The sequence below is a fragment of the Anolis sagrei genome, chromosome 3 (assembly GCF_037176765.1).
Source record: "Anolis sagrei isolate rAnoSag1 chromosome 3, rAnoSag1.mat, whole genome shotgun sequence".
NCBI lineage: Eukaryota > Metazoa > Chordata > Lepidosauria > Squamata > Dactyloidae > Anolis > Anolis sagrei.
Window position 1 is genome coordinate 191542428 of NC_090023.1, and position 17393 is coordinate 191559820.

The following is a 17393-nucleotide window of genomic DNA, read 5'->3' on the forward strand; positions in this document are numbered from 1 at the left end:
CAAAAAATGGGTTCAACGTGTAGAGTGGGAAGGGTTGGTCTCTAAGAGAGCCCCTCTTAAATGTGGGGTCCCTCAGGGGACTATCCTTTCCCCTCTGTTGTTTAACATCTATATGCAGCCACTTGCCCAGCTAGTGCGAGGCTTTGGACTTAAATGCTATCAATATGCTGATGACACTCAACTCATTCTGAGGGTACCCAATAATTTCCATCAATGCCTTGAGGCCGTTACTGGATGGTTGCGTGCCAGCAGGTTGAGGGTAAATCCAGCGACAACGGAGATCCGTTGACTGGGTCGCCCGGACGGAGGGGTGATCCGGTTGCCTGCCCTGGATGGCGTGACATTATGCCCGTCATCTTTGGTAAAGAGTCTGGGAGTCCTTTTAGACCCTATTCTGATGATGGAGGCCCAGGCCTCCGCTGCGAGCAGAGCCGCATTTTTCCATCTGCGTTAGGCTAGGCGACTGGCTCCTTATCTGTCCAGGGATGACCTGGTCATGGTGATCCAGGCTACGGTCATCTCAAGATTGGACTATTGTAATGCCCTCTACATAGGCCTGCCTTTATCGGTGATCTGGAGACTTAAACTACTGCAAAATGATGCTGCCCGGCTTCTCGCAGGGCTCTCAGCGAGCTGTGATATCACTCCAATTCTGCAGCAACTGCACTGGTTGCTGATTGAGTATCAGATTACCTTCAAAGTGCTGATTCTTACCTTCAAGGTCTTATATGGCTTGGGGCTGGAATACCTGAGGGACCACCTCATCCCCTACAAATCCCAAAGTTCACTCCATTCAGACGACCAGATTTTACTTGAAGTTCCCAATTTTAGGACCTTTCACCTGATGTCTATTAGGCGTAGAGCATTTACGGTGGTGGCTCCTTACCTGAGAAATGCCTTGCCAGCGGGGACACGAGCTCCCCGAGATTTACTATCCTTTCGTAGAGCTTGTAAAACTTATTTATTTAGGCTGGAATTTGAACCTTGCTGATCGAATGTTTCCTTGATTTTAATGTTATGTATTACATGTGTATACTGTGAACCACTCCGAGCCTTCGGGGAGTGGCGGTATATAAAATTGATTAATAAAAATAAATAAATAAATAAGACACCAATGTTGCTCAGACTAATCTAAAATCCCTTTTCCGTCGAATATAAAGCTTTTCTTGTCTCATGAAATAAAAGGAAAACAATCTGTTTACCTTTGCAATCAAATAAGGACCTCTTTTCTCTCTTTTCTGAAAAAACAGACTGACTTTCAGTGAGCTTGGGAACTCTCTTTTAGTTTACCAAAGTCTTGCCTTCTATCTTCTATCTCATTAACTTCTGCACCTGAAAATTCATCCTCAGAAGACAGTTCCCCAGAGAAAAGGCCACCGTGGGCCCCGAAGCTGGATGTCCATCTGTTGGAAGTGCTTTGATTGTGCATTCCTGCATGGCATTCCTGAATTTTCAATTCTTCTATGGATTGGAAAGATAAAGCTTTTTAATGGAAACTCAGCTGCTTATGCACCTTTCATTTAATTACTAATCGTTTAATTTGTTGAATGTTTTGACATCTGAAAGATTAACTTACAGGAAAATATGATCAATGCTAACTGAATAATATTGATGCAACTCTAAAGTGAAGATGCATGTAAAATGTAATTTAAAAAACAAACCCACTATGTTTCTCACTCTATTTCCAGAAGCTGTAACCTGATTGGCAATGCTAAAGTGTATTTGTGATCAGAAAAGAGTTTTCCTTTCAATGGTTTGGAAGTTGGGATGTCTTTTACCTTATCCATATCAACTGCTGACACTTCACTTCTTTCTTTCTTTCTTTTTTTTCCCTTCTTCTTCTTTTAACTATACTTGCCCCCCAAAGGCCTCCTCTGTGTTGTCATCTCCAGGAAGCTGTGAGTAATGCTTCCTCTATTGAACAACTTTCATAATTCATCCTGCAATGCTCCAGTTTGCTTTTCTATTTTTCAACAGTGTAGTGCTTGGATAATGCATTTATGCGGACTCTAATAAATCAGAGGTATGTCTGCTCTTCCACTCATATCTCCACTTCTTTTGTTCCTAAATCTTAAAGAAAGCAGCACAGCTAGATCTTGGGACTCTTGTCCACTGGAATGCAAACAATCTCAATGTACTTGAATATCACAGTTGTTCATCCGCCCCTTTTATCAGGGACCTATTAGACAAAGGCTGTCTTCCTCTTTCATACTGCCAAGGTGCATACATGTGTGGCATACAAAGTTCTCCTGTTTCTAAGTGATAACTTTGAGACCAGTATTCATTTATTTTCCAGCAATTGCACCTCCCTCCGCCTTTTTTTCATTGTGGTTAGAGGGCTTTTCTGATGTCATTTTTTAGAAGCGCTGTACACACAGTAGGAGTTATATTGTGCGTGATAGTTGATGAAATTTCACAGGAATGAACCAGCCCAGTCTCTCGATATATATTCAGAGATCTTCCCTTCCTTCCACAGTGTTTTGCACATAATGATTTATACGAGCGGTGGCAGGCTTCACCTCGATTTGCAGACTGAAGCATTTGTCAAAGTGAAGGAAATATTTCATTCAGTTACAGGCACAGGAACATTGCGGCTACTATCAATACTAAAGCCATTTCTTCAACGTTCTTACTCATCATTAAGGTTGCAATCCTGCAAGTACTGATTCAGGAAAAAAGTGTCATTCCCTGATCGATGTTCCTAGGAATGCTGTCTTAATGTTTTACATGATTCTTTTGTAGATGATGAAGATCGAAATCCTAAGTATATTTAAGTAGGAAGACAAATCAAACCAAATGTGTCCCTTTGTTGGTTTTAAATGGTGTATTTTGCTATTGAGATAAATGTTTTTAATGTTTATGTATGCGTATATGAATTCTTGTCCTGGCATTGAATGTTTCCTGTATATATGCTGTGCTCTGCCCTGAGTCCCCTTCGGAGTGAGAAGGGTGGAATATAAATGTTTTAAATTTATTTATTTATTTATTTACAGTATTTGTATACTGCTTTTCTCACCCTGAGGGGGACTCAAAGCGGTTTCCACATAGGTAATGGCAAAATTCAATGCCAGCACAAACAATTACAATTATACAATTACATTTAGATATAAATCAAATTAAAATACATCCATAAACAGTAGAACAATCATTAAAACAGTAAAACAGTCTCATCCGTCGAATTGCCGTTCCAGTCATTGTCTTTCCGAAATGCTGCATAGATTTGTTTCTACTGCCCAAAGGCCTGGTCCCAAAACCATGTTTCTAATTTTTTCCTAAAAGCCAGGAGGGAGGGAGCGGATCTTACCTCATTTGGGAGAGTGTTCCATAGGTGGGGGGCCACAGCCGAGAAGGCCCTGTCTCTTGTCCCCGCCAGGCACATTTGAGCTGTTGACGGGAGCGAGAGCAGGGCCTCCCCGGATGAGCTTAGATTACGAGGTGAGACATAGGGGCAGATGCGTTCGGACAAGTAAGCTGGGCCAGAACCGTATAGAGCTTTATAGATAAAAACCAGAACTTTGAATTGGGCTCGGAGATGGACCGGCAGCCAGTGGAGTTGGCATAACATAAATAAATAATAAAATAAATAATAATAATTCTCTACAAGAATACATTGAAGTTCATTTTCAGGCTCATTTATTTATTTATTTATTTATTTACAGTATTTATATTCTGCCCTTCTCACCCCGCAGGGGACTCAGGGCGGATTACAATGTACCTATACATGGCAAACATTCAATGCCATAGACACACAACATATATATATATATATATAGACAGACAGTCAGAGGCTATTTAACATTCCAACTTCGTCTGGCCACCAGGGGAGCTGTCGCTTCACTGTCCATCCATGACATCAATGAAGTACTTCCTCATTCCCCACAAGCTTGCTGGAGATTTTTATGGCCTCATAAATTAGTTTAATTAGCCTCCCCACATAAGTGGTACCTAAATTTCCTACTTGACAGATGCAACTGTCTTTCAGGCTGCAAAGGTCGACAACAAGCTACACAAATTTGGTCGGAAGCTCACTCTGACCCAGGCTGGCTTCAAACTCATGACCTTTTGGTCAGTAGTGATCTTAATTCAGCTGACTCCCAGCCAGCTGCGCCACAGTCCCAGTGCTTATTTATCACCTTTTAGTATCTCTTGGAGTAACTGACTTTTAGGGAAACTGGATATGGCATCACTTGGAAACATTCACAGCCTGGTATTTTTACCCACCATCTACAACCCGACGTGAGTGCTTGCTTTTAACTGACTTATGCATTTCCAAGTGAAATAAAAGACTGCGAGTGGCCTCCAGTCAATTATATGGCATAAATTAGTGTGTCAATTGGAGCCTTCCTGAACTTGAAGTAACTTTAACATGAGATTTCTTGTTCTTTTTTCAAATCAAGTCTTTCACCTGGTGTAAAATAAGGACCTTGCTATCATCAGGCAAGTGATTTGCCAAGAAATTAGCAGACTTGCTGAGCAAATATCATTTCCCCTCTTTCGGTGTGATGCTGATTAATAATAAAGCTAGATGAATGCATTTGCATTTGCATCTATTTTCAGGCAGCCTTGAAATATCCTGATGTGAAGACACAGTTGGAATGGCACAAAGAGAAATAAAGGTGACATTGGCGTTTAAAGCAGATCTTTTGCTCTGAATGGTAGAAAGTACCAGAGGCTCAAGGGACAATTTGGTCTTTCACGACCAGGACTTATTTCTCACAACAGAGTATACTGCAGACTAGCCAAATGTTCAGCTGCAAGAAAAGACAATATATAGACAGGGAGAATGAAAGGCTGGGCTTTCTTCCATCTTTTTGGCTCATACCTCCATTTTCTTCCCCTCGTTGTTTTCCATTGAATGAGAATGAGCTGCTTGTTCTTATGGCTTTTTAAAAAAAATGTAAATACATCTTCCTAACACAACAAAACCTTTTTCTCTGTATGTTTTTAAGCTGCAGTGCATTTTTGTCATCCAAATTTAAGATGAGGTTTTTCCTATGTGCAGATTTTATTCTTGTGAAATAGCCCATAGGCCTTCAAAGTGAGGAATATTTTGAGGGTTTCATCTGAGGACTGCTAAAGTCAAGGAAAGCATCCATGTTTAGTAGCTGTCTAAGGAAAAATCTAAAGAAAATAGAAAATGCCCAGCTAGCTGTCTTCTGGCTGGAACCCCAGGTCTCAAAGATGGACAAGGAGACCTTTTACACCAGTGGTTCTTAACCTGTGGGTCCCCAGATATTTTGGCCTTCAACTCCCAGAAACCCTAACAGCTTGTAAACCGGCTGGGATTTCTGGGAGTTGTAGGTTAAAACACCTGGGGACCCACAGGTTGAGAATCACTGTTTTACACAATTAAAACTTGTGTATCAGTTGTGCCCATACCTTGAGAAGCCAGACTTGGCCACAGTAGTCCACATTCTTTTTCCATCCTGAATAGACTACTGCAACACACTCTATGCGGGGTTGCATTTGAAGACTTGAAGCTTCAAGTGGTCCAATGGGTGGCAGCCAGGTTCCTCACTGGAGAGACGTGCAGGGAGCATATAACTCCTCTGTTGTAACATCCACTGGCTGCCAGAGTTGCTACCGAGCACAATTCAAAGTGCTAGCTTTAGCTTATAAAACCCTAAACAGTTCTGGCTCAGCTTACCTGTCCAAATGTATCTCCCTCTATGAACAATCTCAGAGGTTAAGATCTTCTAGGGAGGTCCTGCTCTTGGTCCCACCTCCTTCGCAGATGTAGTTGATGGGGATGAAGGACAGGGTCTTCTCAGTGGTAGCCCCTCGGGTGTGGAACTCTCTTCCTAGTGACATTAGAACAGCTCCCTCCCTCCTAACCTTTAGGAAAAACTAAAAATGTGGCTGTGGGACCAAGAAAACTAAGTGCAATTAAGTGATATGGAATAAGTGCAATTACATCCAAAATGGGTCATGGACTATGTGGTTTAAATAATTGGTTTTAATGTTTAGATGTTATAATCTTGTGATTTTTAATGCATATGTTTATTTTATTTGTAGATCTGTTTTTATGTGGCATTCTTGTCTACTTGTAAGCTGCCCTGAGGGTGGGGTATAATTTATTTATTTATTTATGTATTTATTTATTTATTTATCGTGTCAGGAATAACCAGACATTTGTATTACATTTTTAACAAAACAAACAAACAGACAGACAAAATGCAAGCTTGGTAGTTGATTAAATGTCCTTTGACCAGTATCTGGCCACTTGGAGTGCCTCTGGTGTTGCCGCAAGGAGGTCCTCCATTGTGCATGTGGCAGGGCTCAGGTTGCATTGCAGCAGGTGGTCAGTGGTTTGCTCTTCTCCACACTCGCATTCGTGGATTCCACTTTGTAACCTCACTTCTTAAGGTTGGCTCTGCATCTCGTGGTGCCAGAGCACAGTCTGTTCAGTGCCTTCCAAGTTGCCCAGTCTTCTGTGTGCCCAGGAGGGAGTCTCTCATTTGGTATTAGCCATTGATTGAGGTTCTGGGTTTGAGCCTGCCACTTTTGGACTCTCGCTTGCTGGGGTGTTCCAGCGAGTGTCTCTGTAGATCTTAGAAAACTATTTCTTGATTTAAGTTGTTGACTGGCTGGCTGATACCCAAACAGGGGATGAGCTGGAGATGTCACTGCCTTGGTCCTTTCACTATTGGCTGCCACTTCCCGGCGGATGTCAGGTGGTGCAATACCAGCTAGACAGTGTAATTTCTTCAGTGGTGTAGGGCGCAGACACCCCGTGATTATGCGGCATGTCTCATTAAGAGCCACATCCACTGTTTTAGCGTGGTGAGATATGTTCCAAACTGGGCATGCGTTTTCAGCAGCAGAGTAGCAGAGCGCAAGGGTAGATGTCTTCACTGTGTCTGGTTGTGATCCCCAGGTTGTGCCAGTCAGCTTTCGTATGATATTGTTTCTAGCACCAACTTTTTGCTTGATATTCAGGCAGTAAAAAAAACCTCTGGTTTACTCGTGAATTTTAACTGATTAACCAATTTATGACTAAACCAGTTTTTTTTAACCTGACACATTTCAGGATGAACTTTTAACCCCCCTCCAACCCGGCTCTGTGTATTGTGTATTATTTTTCAACAAAAACATTTATGTTTTAATATGATGCTTAGTAGCCCATTGGCGGCAAATAAAGAATAAGCTGCTGCTGCCATTGATGATGATGGTGCAACACATTGCTGGAAACTATTTCTATGTGCTGTCAATGTCTTTTTCAAAATGAGATTTCCCTGCTTTTTTGATAGGTGGAGAAGTTATCACCCATGGGCCATAATACTAGCACTTCTACAAAACAATGCATCCTAGTATGTGTGAAAGCATTATTTTAGGAAAAACTGTTGTCACATTGCTCAGGGCAAATGTCTCCAACTAACAGTAAGCACAAACAACGTCAATGCTTTCAGTATATAAAAGGGATTCTCTACGACATTCACTAACACTGAAGATGCCATACCAGCACATCAAGGTTTTCCTCTGTGCTTGTTCAATTGCTCAGATAGTTTAGCCATTACGTTATTTGATATATATATAGTCCTTCTTTAAAAGACATGGCTGGAAATAAACACAAAAACATATTACATTCTGAAAATGTTTCTTTTGCTAAAATGGTTCCAATCTATGAAGGAAATTGTCCAGTGATACTTCTATCTGCACTCTGGAGATAATACGTTCTATTTTCACGGTTATTCTTCAAAACATTTACTTTCAGATGTCAGACGATGAAAGAGTTTGGGCTCTTCCTTTAAGCCTTTATAAATATGTGGGAAACTGATGAAAACAATTCAGAATAGACTCAATTTGTTAACTTTAATATTGTGTGTTACCATTTTTTTCCTATTCCTCTATACTACTTTAAACATCAAAACTACTTCTGCCTCTTTTTTGCAATGCCTTTTGAAGCAAGGTCTCTCTGGCATGTCAAGATGCCAAGCATATAAAAATATAAAAAGGGACAGGCAAAGGTTTTCCCTGACATTAAGTCTAGTTGTGTCCGACTCTGAGGGGTGGTGCTTGTCTCCATTTCTAAGTTGAAGAGCTGGTGTTGTCCATAGACACCTCCAAGGACTTGTGGGCAGCATGACTGCATGGAGTGCCATTACCTTCCCAAAGATCTACTCACACCTGAATGTTTTCGAACTGCTAGGTTGGCAGAAGCTGGGCCTAACAGCGGGAGCTCCCCAGATTTAAACCGTTGACTTTTTGGTCATCAAGTTCAGCAGCTCAGCGGTTTAATATTATAAAAATATCAACTTTATTTTAGTGATGTGTTTGTGTGTGTGTGTGTATATATATATATATATATATATATATATATATATATATGCCGGTTTCATCAGATACAATTCGTAGTGTCTTGGTTAATTATTTTATTTTATAGTATCCATTTGAGCTGCTTGCCAAAAGTTTCATAGCTTCCTGTTTGGGATTGTACGTATGAAGTGCTGCTTTAACATTCGGTCATAAAATAGCTGACCTTGGGTGAAATTATAGTGAAACTGGTCAAGTGGAAAATTGTATAATGTTAAAGCTAGCCAGGTCCAATATATGTATGCTATCACAGAGGTAATGTAAAATGTTTCAGATTTCATGGAATTGAACTTGAATTTCCTAAATGCAGTCTACGTGACCAAACTTCTCATGATGCAATAATGTCTGGAAGCTTGTTATACGCTGCTTACTCATCACAGGGCCATAAAATGATGAAGGTAAGTAAACAAAACATACCAGCTCTGAACTGCCTGCTTCTTCAGAGCCTTACTTCCACCATAGCTGGTGTATAATACTCTTCTTCCTTCTTCCACTACTTTACAAAAATGCTTCTGATCATGAATCTCTCTTCCCATTTCAAGGCATACAAAAGAGCTCCATTACCATACCATGAAGCCCCCAGTGGCGCAGTGGGTTAAACCCCTGTGCCGGCAGGACTGAAGACCAACAGGTCGCAGGTTCGAATCTGGTGAGGGCACGGATGAGCTCCCTCTATCAGCTCCAGCTCCTCATGCGGGGACATGAAAGAAGCCCCCAACAAGGATGATAAAACTTCAAAACATCTGGGCATCCCCTGGGCAACGTCCTTGCAGATGGCCAATTCTCTCACACCAGAAGTGACTTGCAGTTTCTCAAGTCGCTCCTGACATGACAAAAACAACAACAACAACAACAAAACATACCATGAGATTCAGATGACTTTGTCTAATTATGAATTTTTGTTATTAACTGTCTTCAAGTCAATTTTGACTAATAGTGACCATAAATAAGAGACCTCCAAGTCACCTTATCCTCAACAGACCTGCTCATTCTATTCGTCTGAAATGTGATCTTCCTCCTTTCCTACTGCCTTTTTCTTTACAAAGCATTATTGTCTTTCTTTCAGCCCTATGAGGAGTGACTTAAAGAGTTGGGCATGTTTAGCCTGAAGAAGAGAAGTCTGAGAGGAGACATGATAGCCATGTATAAGTATGTGAGAGGAAGTCATAGGGAGGAGGGAGCAAGCTTGTTTTCTGTTGCTCTGGAGACTAGGATGCGGAACAATGGCTTCAAACTATTAGAAAGGAGATTCCATCTGAACATTACGAAGAACTTCCTGACTGTGAGAGCTGTTCAGCAGTGGAACTCTCTGCCCTGGAGTGTAGTGGAGGCTCCTTCTTTGGAGGCTTTTAAACAGAGGCTGGGTGGCAATCTGTCAGGCGTGCTTTTTCCTGCTTCTTGGCAGGGGGTTGGACTGGATGGCCCTCGGGGTGTCTTCCAACTCTATGATTCTATGATTCGTAGTGAGTCATCTCTTTCCATGAAATGGCCAAAGTACAAAAGCTTCAGTTAGTCACCTTGGCTTCTATGGCCTGATTTGGTCTAGGAGCCATTTATATGTCTTTTTGTCAGTCCACAGTATACACAACATTGATTCAGAAAGGGACGAGGGATCAGAATCGTGGCTTTCATAGTAGACTCCAGCAAAGACAAATTGCTACAGCTTTCCCTAACTCGTTCATTCTTCCTTGTTAATAACTTTCCCCATCTTGAACACATGCTGATAATTCTTGGACACATGTGTCCCGTTTTCCATCTTTGAAGTGTTGGTGAGTATGATTTCTAAGGATCTAACACACACCTCAGAAAATGCATTTTGAAGTAGCCAACCTATTGCTTAAGGATACTAGATGAGAACTGGATCCCTACACATCCCATGCCATATGCTTCTTTCCTTTCCATATTCAATAAAATAATGCACATCAGATTTATCACACAGCCAAGAGATGACTTCTCTCAATCTGTCCAATGTATTGTCGAAGGCTTTCATGGCTGGAATCACTGGGTTGTTGTAGGTTTTTCAGGCTATATGGCCAAGTTCTAGAAGCATTCTCCCCTGACATTTCACCTGCATCTATCGCAAGCATCCTCAGAGGTTGTGAGGTCTGACAACCTCACAGGTGAAATGTCAGGAGACGTAGATGCAGGCAAAACGTCAGGAGAGAATGCTTCTAGAACATGGCCATATAGCCTGAAAAAACCTACAACAACCCAATCTATCCAATGTTTCCCTACACCAGGGCCTTTTTAGCTTTTTTCTTTTGGTGGATATTGTGCAAGAAAACACTTACCGCTTTACTCATGGTCTTACTTCGACTGCCACTGGAAATGTACTGCCAACCATATTGGCAAAGGAGAACAGATAGGGATTAAAGGTTGCCCCCAAAACATGCCCTGAAAAACTTGTCACTGATGCAGAGGAGGAACTGCAGATAAGCTATAGATGGTTCTACATCACACACACACACACAAAATGTGCTTCTGACATGCGTGGAGAAATGAGGTTGATTGTTTCCCATTTTACAGCAAGTACTCACAGCAGATTATTTGCTTATAAATGCTGATGAGTGCCCTATGAAATGGCCCTTGTGTCATGTGATAGAACCCATAGGCACCAGTAAGCAAAGAGCATCAGAAAAGGGGTTAAAGCAAGGGTCCCCAGACTAAGGCCCGGGAGCTAGATATAGCCCTCCAAGGTCATTTACCTAGCCCTCAGTCAGAGTCAACCTTAGTCTGAAACTACTTGAAAGCACAACAACAAAACAATCCTATCACATCAGCCAAAAGCAGGCCCATGCTTCCCATTGAAATACTAATAATTTTATATTTGTTATATTTGTTAAAGTTGTTCTTCATTTTAATTATGGTATTGTTTTTAAGTGTTTTTTGCACTACAAATAAGGTATGTGCAGTGTGCACAGGAATTCATTCATTCATGTGTGTTTTTTTTCTTCAAATTATAATCTGGCCCTCCAACAGTTTGAGGGACTGTGACCTGGCTTTCTGTTTAAAAAGTTTGAGGATCCCTGGGTTAAAGTGTGTGTGATAACGTCCTATAAGAGAGAGAGAGAGAGAGCAGAATTTGGGCCATATTCTTGGAGAAAGGCAGATCTATGTTGTCGAAGGGCACTCGTGCCTTTAGCATTGTGTCCTTTCTTAAGGTTACCTTGATGCCCATAAGAAAGATTACTTGTAAAATGAAATGAAACAATTTGATTATCTTACTTAAATGCTCCCATATTTCTGCAATACTGGTTGTTCATTTTTTTAAATAATATATTATTAAAGTCATTTCATAAAGTCTGTCACATTGCTCAAAATATTAATTTTTGGTTACCAAATAAATCAAAGCAAATAGAAGCTGTACAATGTCATTCAAGAACACTCTGTCATTTCATTAAAAACACCTTTGGCAAAATATGCAATGCATTCACAGGGAAAAAAATAATTATATTATATTGTATTCAATTACTTAACATGCTAGTCTTATCATTTTGAAGTATTGATGAAATACTCTGAATATTTTAAGTGGTTTCTATTGCTTGCTTCTCTACAATCCCATGTTTTGTCTGAGTGTGTGAACTGTCATATTCTGAAGTATCCTTCAAATTGGGCCTTGCAATGTGCTGGTGGCTCTATTTTGAGAAAAATGCACAGTCCCATAGAAAAAGTGCTCTACCGAAGTCTCACTTAAACCCTCTTTGCTGAACAATGACTTTGAAGGATTGTGCAATTAGTGTGGGGAGCAGACTTTGATTTCAGCAGGGCAAGTTGGAATCTACTCCGTTTTCTTCTCCAGTCCTTCAAAACAACTCAATAAACCTATCCTACTTGGGAATGCACTTTCATCACAACAGATAAAATAGTGCGGGTAATATGTTAGAAATCCCTGCTCCAAAACATTACTCTTCTGCAACCATTTACATTTCTCATCGTTTACAGCCCTCTGTGAACTGAAGGGCAAATTTCTGCCGTGGCAAAGTGGTTGTACTTACAGAGACGTCTCATACAATTACACTGTGATTATTTAAAATTCTGGTTAGAGGCAGCAATCTTCACAGAGCTATACTTAGCAATTGCTAATTTGCATCTCTGTAAGAATTAAGATATACAATCTATTCATATTAATTCCCATTTGTTAGTTTTAACCACACCTTCTGTCTTCCTACCACGGTTTGACTGCAATTAGTCTGAGTTTGTTCTACCTTTATTTAGTAATCTGCATGCTTTTCCCACTACCTTCAAGTTTGTTGAAAGGCATATTTTACAGAATCTCCCAGCAAAACACAGGTTATTAAATGGGTGGGTTATTAAAAGTGGCTGAGAGGGGGAAATACAGTATTTTTTAACCCTTGAGGTGATGTTCTGTCCCACTTGAAGCATGGCCTGCATTTTTCCCCAGGTTGTTCCTTACTCTGCATCCACATCTACAAAACAACAACAACAACAACAACAACAACAACAGCTGGCTGGGAGTCAGCTGCATTAAGATCACTACTGACCAAAAGATCATGAGTTCGAAGCCAGCTCGGGTCAGAGTGAGCTTCCGACCAACTTGAGTAGCTTGCTGTTGACCTTTGCAGCTCCAAAGACAGTTGCATCTGTCAAGTAGGAAATTTAGGTACCGCTTCTGTGGGAAGGCTAATTTAACTAATTTTTGAGGCCATAAAAATCTCCAACAAGCATGCAAAGAACGAGGAAGTACTTCATCAGTGTCACAAATGGATGGTGAAGCAACAGCTCCCCTGTTGGCTAGAATACCCTCATGAAAAAGCTGGAATGTTAAATATCCTCTGTGTGTCTATCTATATATATTGTGTGTCTATGGCATTGAATGTTTGCCATGTATATGTACATTGTAATCTGCCCTGAGTCCCCTGAGGGGTGAGAAGTGCAGAATATAAATACTGTAAATAAATAAAAAAACAGCAACAACACAACTTAATTTTTATACTCCACCTCCTCCCTGAAGGGACTCGGGGCAGCTTACATGGGGTCAAGCCCAGTTAACAGAGTTAAAACATAGCACATCAAAGTGCATTAACAGCAATTTAAAATAACATAAACAACATTAAACAAAATATAAAACAGTCATCAAAACCAATAGCAATAACATGGTCCAGTCTCAACATGGGAGGCGGCCTGGAGTCCAACAGATCAGGTGATAGGTCAATAAAGAAAGTGCAGAGGGTGTGTAGCTGTGTTAAAGATAAGAGCAGTAAATAAGGGCAAACTCAAATTTTAGATAAAACAGTAGTAAAGTGCATAGTCAAATTTTGGGGTCCTACCCAACAACAATTGTCAGAGGAAAAGTTTAATCAAATGCACAGCAGAACATCCATGTCTTCAAATCTTTCCGAAAAGTGGATAGGGAGGGGGCTAGTCTGATGTCCCTAGGAAGGGAATTCCAGAGTCGGGGGCAATGACCAAAAAGGCCCTCTCCCTCGTACCTACCATCCGAGCCTGTGACGGAGGGGGAAGCAAGAGAAAGAGTTCCCCAGAAGATGCGGTCTTGAAGATAGGCAGCTCTGGAGCCGTTAGAGCTTTATACAGTAGTTGATGACGTGCACCTTGAATTGGGACTGGAAGCTTATTGGCAGCCAGTGGAGCTGTTTGAACAGAGTGTACTTTCATTCAGCTCCGGTGTGCAGTGCTCTGCCTTGGTTTAATTCATGTTTGTATCACGCAGACAATACACAATGTGTATTGATAGTCATACATTCCCACACTTAGAATAACATTGGGACAAAAAAGGGTGTCCTATCACATCCACATGTTCTCTTACCACCAGTTTATATTTGGACATTTAGTCTGCAAGGGCAACTTGCTGATTTGTTTTTCTTTGTGGAATGCACAAATACATATCTATCATCCAATAAGCTTTCTTGTCTTACAGATCCTTACTGTTCTGTCAGTTTTACCACCACCTTGCACACTAATTAGATGGCACCACTGTTCAACCCCTTCCCCCTATGTACCCCAGTGAATGATCATGAGTGAGTGAGAAATATCAAATGTCTACTGACACACACACACACACAGACGTAAACATGACATGGCAGATGGGTGATGTGCTGATCTCTAGGGTGAAGAGAGGCAGCCGAGTGTGATGAAAGGATGAGGAGAGAGCTGGGGCAGGTGGGTAGGATAGTGGCAGCAAGGGGAGAATGCAGGAAAGGATGCTAGTGGCTGCTCCTATAGTGGTGATTTAAGATCACTGGCATAATTAGGTTTTGAGGGCCAGATCTATTTCCTCACCATCCATAGAATAATAGAACTGCAAGTGCTATCCGTTCCAACCCCTTGCCATGCAGGAACATACAATCAAGCACTCCTGAAGATGGTCACACTGCCTGTTATAAACCTTCAGAGAAGGAGGTTTCACTACACTCTGAGTGGACATTCAAACCCTGGTCTCCAAAGTCATTTTAGCTAGAACCTGTTTTGAGTTCTACAGCTGGATGTGTGTGTATACACACACACAATATAATAATATAATATAATATAATAATTTGTGATTTGATTGCAAACTGCATTAGGTTAAACCTGGAGGCTATTTCTTGGAAATGTTTGAAGCACCTTTTTCAATAGGAAAGTTGAACAAGTACCACCATAAAAGATTTGCCCTTGTTCAAAGTCCTCTGCAGGTAATAAAAAGAATCAAACAGATATTTATTAGCTGTGACAAAACGAGTCTGCTGACATGGGATAATGCTAAAGATTCACTTTTAACTGTGCAGATGAGATCTTTGAAACTGTTGAAAAGATGGTGATGAGTCTTATCAGAGAAAAAAATGTGCCTCTAGATACCCATCTCATTTTTATCATAGCTTCTGTCTAAGATGTGAAGGTTTATTTCTAGATGCAAGGAATAAGGAGATAATATTTGTTTCAAGCTTCCTGGGCTTCTATTTCTTTAAAAGTATTGAGACATAATGCTTTCCTACAGAATACAGTATTATCTGTGCAGATTTGGGACTTCAGTAGTAGTGGCTGGTGGCAGTGCTCCTCTTAAGGGTGAGGTATGGAGCCCTCGCCTAACTGGCTGGCAGGGCTATCACATGGAGGGAAGTAAGGAGCACACAAAGTGTGGGCAGTTCCCCCCATGGAGCTTGCTTCCCTTTCTACGATAATCCTGTTGGCCGGTGAGGCGAAGCGAGGTGGGATGAGGGCTCCATGCTTTGACCTTAAGAGGAGCACTGCCACTGCCAGCTGTGTGATGAGGTCCTTGGAAACAATGGTCCATGTGGTTGAAACAAATTGATAGAGAAGAAACTTCTCAGGAGTCTTCAATCACAGGGCAATGCGTTCCCCAAGTGTATTCACCAGTTATTCCAAATTCTAATTGTGTTTGGAAACCGTGTTTATTATTATGTATTCCAAGGTTCTTTGGCTGGTAGAAGGAAAGGGGACAGAAATGCTAGAACCCAATATGTAATATGGGGTGAGCAAGTTGTAACACTTCACATATTATTGGAATGCAAATCCCTGCCCAGCATAGACAACAATGAATTGCAATGTGGCCAATGATTGCTTACTCTAATCTAATAGGACCAAGACCATTCAACGGTACAGTATTTTCCCAGACTTTTTCTTGCTCACTAAGGTAGCCAATTAATCTAATTGATCTGAGTAATTTTAATGAAACATATTATTGTCTTATTGCTGATGCATGTTTTCTTTTAAAGTATGTTTAAAACATTACCGTGTGAAAAGTAGCTCAGGGATTTTTGAAATGAAAACTAATATAAAAATGTCTAGATAAGTAAAGGAATAAAAATAATTAGAGCTGTGGCATGAACAGAGTAACTTGTGAAGAGAATTGTATTAGGGGTTCAATAGAGGACTGATTTCCCTTCTGACCTGCTCCTGTTTCCATGTTCTCATTAGGCTATCACACTCTGATCCCAGTGTTTTAACAACACAAGTCACCTCTAGCAATATAAGGGGTGGGCTGGATTTAAATATCTACATGCATGGATCTGCCATAGGATGAAACTATGGCAGCTAAAGTGAATCATAATGTTATAATTATGTAATGTGAAATCGTCCCATAAAACGCAACAACAACAATTTTATTACGGTCCATAGACCTATCAGTAAAACCAACAGTCATTATAAATCCTCCCATCTCAAGAGAAGTCTGTTGTACAAGATACATCTACATGGTTTCAAGTAATACCCCTATCAGAAGTTAGCCTTGTTGCCACTGCGAGGAATTTTGCTACTATGAGAGTCGTCCTATGGCACTTGTCCTCTAAAAGATATCTAACAATCCTCTGCAGGGGATGGCTGGTCATGAGGGACAGGATTGGATATAAAAGTTGGCTATGTTGCACCCTGTAGTAGCGGCACTGCAATAAAATGTATTCCTCCCTCACCGCTCCATGTGCGTCTGTCCTGAAGCTGTGTACTCGGTGGAAGAGGACGATGTCCCAGGTATAGAAGGAGTGTACCGAGGTCTCCCATAAGGAGCACTTAAAAGCATTAAACACAAATCTAGATATACTGGTGAAAATAAAAACACATTGATTAAAACCCATTTTAGTGTACTATATTTTATTTATCCAACTGAAAATCATATCTAACCCCAGATCCAAAATGAAAGCACATCATTCTTATATATATATATATATATATATATATATATATTTGCATTTTGACATGCTATATTTTTGTTTTAGAAAACCCATTGAATGTTTCTGTATCACAGGGGGTTTGTCCTTGTAGCTTCTTTCAACTCTATCATTATATGAAAAGCATTTCACATTCTATTATATAGCTCCTCAAAAGAAATGAATGAACCTACTGGGTTTTTTAATTAGTTGCTTGTTATCTTTATCATTTCATTTTTAAAGTAACAATGTATGCATGTTGTTATGTTGACTAACATCCTGTTAGTGAGGGTGGATGTATCTTTTTAGCCATTGCAAAAAAGGACTTCAACTCCACCCTAACACAATTATCTGCAGCATCCTTAAACTTCTCATGTCACATTCTGCTTCCCCACAAACTGACATGGACTCCCCAGAGAGTGATGGCTCAAGTGTGTGTCCAGCAAACGGGAGGTAGCTTTTCAC